We start from the raw sequence: 7,407 nt of genomic DNA on the forward strand, positions 1-7,407 counted from the left end.
TGGGAGCAGAAAAGTGAATTAAATGCAGTGTAGATAACAGAGGGGACATAAGTATCAGGGCAGAAATCAGGGGAGAAAAGCAATAGAGAAAATTAATGAAACCAAACCTGGTTCTTTCAGAAGATCAATAAAATTGATAAATTTCTAGCCATACTGATCAGGAAACAAAAAGGGGAAGACACAAGTTACCAATATCAGGAATGAGAGAGGTGACATCACAGATTCAACATAAATTTTCTGGAATTCTCCTGCAAGTGAGATCTTTTTTATTCATTCGTTCCTATCAGTTTGGACTCACAGGTATTTATTTTATGCTTTGGGTTATAATCCAATACTAATTTATTTATTCTGTTGCTCAAATTGTTCCAGCTTTGGCGATTGAAAGCACTTGCACTTGGCTCTTGCGTCCCTTTGATATTTGCCCATCATGGTGAGGTTTTTTTATTTTTTAGCACTTCCTTACTTTCGGGCACTAAAATGTATGCCAGGCTCATCTTGTCCATTTCCTGCCCTTGTTCTAGAATCAGCCTTTTCTCCAAGGAGCCGTAGATTCTGTTACTGGAGAATCGTACGACAAACCAAGATTTGGGTGCTAGGTATGCTTGTAGCTACTGGGGTGTCGTTGCCTCGAGGCCCTGTCAGCTCACAGAGCGAGGAAACACAGCCATACTAACTCACGCCTATACGCGGATGTATAAATATTAATATATGTGAACATCTGTATCGCATTCAGCTAAGTGTGAGTTGCTGCTGAGGTTTCCGATTCTAATCCATGACCACGTGGATCATTCTAGCCTTGTCCCTTTGTTTGTCTGGAAACTCCTGCCAGCTCCAAACTTTTCTCACAGCAGTGAGAAACCTGGCTCCCACCGTCTGCCCTCCAAACACTAAGAATGTTCATTCCCAGTGTATACACATAGGGATTTCAGATGTGTTAGCCCCTACTGCGTGGGAAACAAGTCTATCCACTAGAGTCCAGTTCTTCTGCGCACCTCCTTCTGCTCTTTGTCTTACGGGCTCCACTCATTTCCAGAGCTGCGTAGATCAGCACCGTTCACCTCCACCTGCTTCCCTGAGGTTGTTCTCTACATTTGTAACACAGTGAGATTCTTTGGTCCTAGTCTGAATCCCCTCCTGGAATCGCCTAGCCTCCTAGACAGTGTCTTTGAAACCTGCATACAGTAACTAAGAGCCGCTCTTTCTACGGTCAAGTTCTATGGATTTTGACAGATGCGTGGTGTCATTTATCCACCATTACGGTAGTATACATAAAGTTTTACTGCCCCGATAAAAAACATCTTCGGTACTTTACCTCTTCAATTCTCCCTTTTCCTGAGACCCTTGCAACCACTGATAGGTTTCCTATCTCTGTAATTTTGCCTTTTCCAGATTGTCATATCCATGTGACCTTTTCAGATGGCCTTCTTCCCCTTAGCAATAAGCATTTAGGATTCATCCATGTCTCCACATATAGCTCCATTGCTCCTTTCTTTTTACCACTGAGTACTTTTCCATTGTAGGGATGTACCACGGTTTACTTATCCGTTCACCTATTGAAGGACAGCTTGGTTGCTTTCCATGCTTGGCAATTATGAATAAAGCTGCTATCAGCGTTCAGATACAGGTTTTTGTGTGTTCATAAGTGTTCGGAGCAGTTTGAATGAATACCTGGAAACGTGGCTGCTGGATCGTATGGTGAGACTATGTTTAGCCTTGTACGAAACTACCAAACTGTCTTCCAAAGTGGCTCTACCACTTTGCATTCCCACCAGCAGTGGGTGAGAATTCCTGTCGCTCTGCTTCCTTTCCAGCAGTTAGTGTTGTCTGGGTGGGATTGAAAAACACATCTAGACACATGGGCCCCATTCCCAGAGATTCTGACTCCACCTGCCTGAGGTGGGGCCCGGACCTCAGCATTGCTGAAAAGCCCTGGGAGATTCTGATGTGCAGTGAGGCTTGAGAACTACGGAGCTACACCAACCGCCCCACAGTACAAATGGAGAAACAGGCCCTGGGGGGTCTGAGTACCACTGTGGGTCTGATCTCCATGGTCTTTCCAGCTAAGAGCCTGGGAGGGACTGTGTGATATCCTGGTTAAGAGCTGGGGTTCTGGACTACCATAGTCCCAAGCTCAAATCCCGAGTCTGCCTCTCATCAGCTGGGTGACATTGGGCAAGTGCCGGCACCTCTCTGAGCTACTCCTCTGTGGGATTAGGATGTTCACGGGACCCACTGCACAGGTTGTGTGAGGACGAATTGGTGGGGCTGGCCACTGTTGGCCACTGTGATTGGAACTCTGGTCACGTGCACTGGGCTGTGCCTGAGCTCCCACACTGGGAGGCCGTGCTCTGCACCTTTCCCGGACCATGGGGGCCCTCCCTGCCCCTCCTTCTGTCCCCACTCCTGGTTTCCATTTGGTCTTCTCCTGGGGCCTGAGGAGACTCCACCTGCTCCTCCCCGCTCCTCCCTCGTCTTCTCCCACTTAACGAACAGCTTCACTTAAAAAGGCATCTGGGAGGATGGATGGTGCAGGCAGATTTTGTAGAGTAAGTTTTCAGGGAGAAGCGCCAAGAAATTAAAGGCACAGCACTTAGGATGCTACTCTTCCGAAGCCACATAACTCTGACCGCTGGAGGGTTGTTTCCGTATTGTACATTCATCCCTCACCCCCTCCGCCGGGTGCTCGGGGCTCTGTTCTCTCTAGTCCTTAGTGGGCTTGCTCCCACCGGCTCTGCTGATTCCCTCCCTCAGGTGAACCCCGTTCTCTCTCACCAGGGAGGGGCTGCAGCTGGGGCTTTCCTCTCTGAGCCTCTTCCTTCCTGTGGGGTCCCTGCTGCACCTCAGGTAAGCTGCTCATGCTCCCCGCCCCCCGCCAGGAGTCCCAGGTGAAGGTTTGTCTACTTCTGGGGTCTCCCAAGGCAGATGTGGGGACACAGGTGGATGCCGTGTGAAGGAGAGATGCATCCACAGTTGGGATGCATGATGGCCCTGGGGAGGGGTAATGAACTCCCCATCGCTGGAGGTGTGCAAGGAGGACAGGTGAGCACTCAGCAGAGAGACCTCCAAGGAGGCAAACTAGCCAAGAGGCTAAGAGCTGTGGGCCGAGTCCTGACCATCTTCAACCTTCCGCAACAACTTATATTCACCAAACCTCCATTTCTTCATTTGGAAAAATCAGGCAAAGTAATAGTTCCCAATCCCCAGGGTTGTCATGGAGACAAAAGGACATGATGTGTGCAAAGCATGGGGGGAGGGGGCAGGGCGGAAGAAGGGGGAGAGGCGTGTTGTCATTAGCCGGGATGGAGGGGCTGGGTTGTGACACCTCCAACGATCTAAGATTCCAAGTTGCTGTAGTTTTGACACATCTAAGGCTCCGAGATCCACTCATTCAATTATCCCAAGATTCCCTAGGATTCTAGGGCTTTATGATATTATGATTTTATTATTCTCCTCATTTAAGGCTCCTTAGGAATCACAGAGCTGAGTGATTCTCAGATCCGCATTCTAGACCCATCGCTCCGTCAGTGGGGCTTGTCCCTGCCTCGGGCGGTCTGCTGCTTTGGGAGCATTTATCTCTGTCCCTCATCTTCACGTCTTCCATTTGTATCCACCCCCTGGCCCATCGTCACTTCTCTGGGGACCCCTTTTGCTAATTCCAGGCTTCTCCACTGCCGCTGACTTGTACACCGCCCCCCCCCCAGCATACTGTCTCCTGCATTTCCACCCTCCCCACCAAACCCCCCCTTTGGAATCTTCCCCCACCTTCGAGGCCAAAGTCAGGGGCAGACCTTCCACGAGGCTTTCCTCACCTCCCAGTTGAAATGAACACCCTCTGCCTCTGTGTTTTGTGCAAATTTTGTTTAAATCATGATTATAGCACTTATCAGAGTTTTAACTCATTATTGGAGAGAAACAACTGCCCTTCATCCCATGGCTGACCCACCTCGGGTGTCCGTCCAAGACCCTCCACACTCCCCAAGGAAGGCAGCTGCGTGGAGCTGACTGCTCAGAGGCGGGACGCTGATGGGCCACGCTCACTAGCGGGCAGGGTCAGCGCATGGAAGGCGAAGGTGCTGGACCCGCTTCCTCCTTCCCCCTCCTCTCCTGCTGCCCTCAGCCTGGAGGCCAGTAAGCTCTGTGGACCCAGCCGGGTGAAGCCAGGGTGGGTACCCCAGGTTCTCCCCCTTGCCCCTCCTGTCTTCTCCCTCCCCCTGCGTGAGCTAACCTGAGCCCGAGGGTGCATCCCTGTCCATGGGCTTACAGCCCCAGGGCTCTGTGTCCTGCCAGCTCCCTGAGCTGTGATCCACAGCGAGGGGCTCTGATGTGTCCGGCACGTCCTGAGGCCTAGACACACAGTGCCGAGCTGGACAGGCTGCCCACCTCCCGGCCCTTCCCGTCTGGGGGCTCCTGTAGCCTCTGCCCTCTGGGGGGGCCCCACCTCCTGCTCCTCGGGTTCAAAGCCAAACCCTTCAGCTTCCTGTCAGCCCTGCTCCTCTCCGCCATTCCCGTCTTGGGGTTCCCCCGCAGCACCTGCTCACCCAGGTCAGAGACAAGGGGGTCATCTATGACCCTGCCCTCCTTACACCCCAGGGCCCATCCAGTCCTGCCCATTTTTACATCTTCAAACCTCCGCACTCCCCCCCATCCCCTCTGCAGTCCATGTCAGGCCCGGGTCATCTCTGGCCCAGAAGTCCCCACGCCCTCTCGCCTGGTCCCTCAGCCCCACTGCTGCCCCTTCGTCCATCCACCTTGTGACCCCGAGACCTGAGCAAGGGGGCCCGGCTCTACCCTCTTCCAGTGGTGCCTCTCCCACTGGGACACGAGGGGACAAGCTCTGGTGCCCCAACCCCACAATCCCCTTCCTGATTGACCAGAACCTGCTTCCAGGGCCCGCGTGGGCCCCGTCCCTGGGTCTGCTCTCCTGAGGGTGAAGCGCACATCCCGCGTGCATGCACTCAGAACCACAACATGCAACTGTCTGTGGGGGTCCAGAGCCCGGCCCTGGGGACTGGGGTGTCTGTGCGCTGTGTGTGAAGCTGTGGTGGGGCTGAGCCCAGGGAAGGCAGGGAGGAAGGGCTCGCTCCAGGCTGGGTCAGGGGTCAGGGGCCAGCTTTCTCTGCTCCCCACATTCTATGCAGAGAATCAAGAATTTGTCAAGATAGGAGGGTAAACTAATTCTATTTGACAGTTACCTGATTTATAACTAAGATATTTAGTTCACCGGTCTGTGGGCCTCACTGTTTCTCTGGCCCCGGGCTGCACACACGTTGGGGCTAGCCTGCACTGATACCCTGGCCACAAGATAATGATCGTCCAAACACAGGACAGTCCCATGATCCCTGCCCAGCACCCTTCATGCCTCCCCAGGCCTTGGGATGGCTTCCACATGCTGAGCCTGGCTCACAGAACTGGGTGCTGTGGCCCTCCCTGCATCTCCATCACTACCTTCATCTGGGCACCAGAAACACACCGTGAAAACCTCAGGCTACGCACAAATGCTGCCCGTTTCCCACCACCCCCAAACTGGGCTCTTGAGCTTGGGGTACAGCAGGCTTGGAGCTCACAGACCTCACTGCCCGGAGGGAGGGCTGGGAGCGGGCCCAGTGCGGGGCTGGCGTGGTTTGGAGTTCATTGTACCCTGTGAGTAATGGAGTCTGGGCTGCCACTCGGAAGCCAGCAGCCCCTGCATCCACACCAACATGGCCAACCCAGAGCCCACCTGCTAGGGAGGAAAGCGGGATATGGCCAAGGCCTCAAAAGGCTTTGAGGACTTTGGCTATATCAGGAAGAAGTATCTGAAGGAAGCTGGGGCCCGTGCTGGGTACCGTGGGAACGCTGTACCCCTCAGGGCCTCAGCTCTCCCATCCAGGAAAGAAGCAGACCAGGCCCAAGTCTCTGGCCCCCCAGCCCACCCCCAGCAGTCCGTTGGCAGCCCCAGCTGCTCTGGTCTCAGCCCAAAGGCACCGAGCACAGCTTTGCTCTCATCTCCGCTGGCAGGACCTGGGCGGACAGATGAAGCTGTTCCAGAAGGAGCCGGGATGACCTCATCTGCCCTGGGGGTTCTGACGTGGGGAGGGGGAAGGAGGGCCTGACCCTGACCCTGCCTGGGCTCAGGGACACCTGACTCTAGAGGCTGGAGCCTGACTCTGGGCCTCTGCCTCCGGGCCAGCCTCCCCAGCCACCCCGTTTCCGTGGCAACCAGAGCCCTCAGGCCAGCCTGCCCCCCCCCCCCCCCCCTTGCTCTACTCTTGCCAGTGGGAAGGGACAGCCTCAAGGCCAGCTTTCCCATCCAGGGAATGTACCCTTGTCACAGAGGAGCAGGTAGGAGGAGGTGATCATTACTGCTAGGCCTCGACTTGGACTTGGCGTCCATAACCAGTGATGCGTTGGGGTGATTACAAACCCAGACATCCTCTGCCCCTGCTTGTTGCTGGTACAAATCAGGGAGGTTTTAGAGCAGGGAGATGGGTCCTCATGGGCTTTTGCAGCCTACAAACCCTAACACACCATTCACCTCTCTTGGCTCCCCCTTCCTGGTTCTGTCCTCACCCTGTTGGCTAGCCTGGACTTGACCACAGGCCCCTCCCCTGCAGCCTGCCGAAGTCTGAAGCCCACTGTGCCTGGAGACCGCTCTGCCACCTTGCTTCCCAGATGGTCGCCATCATCAGGAACTCGGGCTTTTACCTGCTGTCCCCCACCCCACGTTCCTGCCCAGTGGTTTGTGTCCCTGCTGCCGCCAGGCTCCTTCCATTCGTGGGACAAGATCTTCCTGAATCGGACCCAGCCGCTCACCTCCTTCAGAGCCCAGTGTGGCTCCTGGCCCCAAGGATAAGGCCCGCGCTCCCTCGCACAACTCACATGGATGCTCGTTCCGTGACTGCACGTGCCAGGAGCGCGGCCCTGTGCCAGGGGCCGGGGCCACAGCAGTGAAAAGCGGCAGCTAGAAGAGTCGCTGGCCTCGGGAAGCTTATCTTCTACTGGGAAAGACGGACAAGACACATGGAGATCTAATGTAGTTCCTATGTAACACGGTGCCAAGTGCAAAGGAGAAAGGTGCATACGGAAGCCAGGGGGCTGCGGTTAAAATGAGGGTGGTCGAGAAAGGTCTGAGAAGCTGATGTTTTCCCAAAGCCTTGCAGGAGATGAAGGAGGGAGCCAGGTGGGTAGCTGAGGAAGGGCAGGAAACAGGCCGAGGAAATACTAAGTACGAACGCCCTCAGAGGCTCCACATAAACGTGGGCTCCGGGTTCCCCTGAGTTGGTCCTTCTCCTCCCTCCCCTCCCTCCCCTCCCTTCCCTCCCTCCCTCCCTCCCCTCCCTCCCCTCCCCTCCCCTCCCTCCCTCCCCTCCCCTCCCTCCCTCCCCTCCCTTCCCCTCCCTCCCCTCCCATCCCTCCCTTCCCCTCCCT

The sequence above is a fragment of the Zalophus californianus genome, chromosome 4, assembly GCF_009762305.2.
Source record: "Zalophus californianus isolate mZalCal1 chromosome 4, mZalCal1.pri.v2, whole genome shotgun sequence".
In the NCBI taxonomy this organism is placed as follows: Eukaryota; Metazoa; Chordata; class Mammalia; order Carnivora; family Otariidae; genus Zalophus; species Zalophus californianus.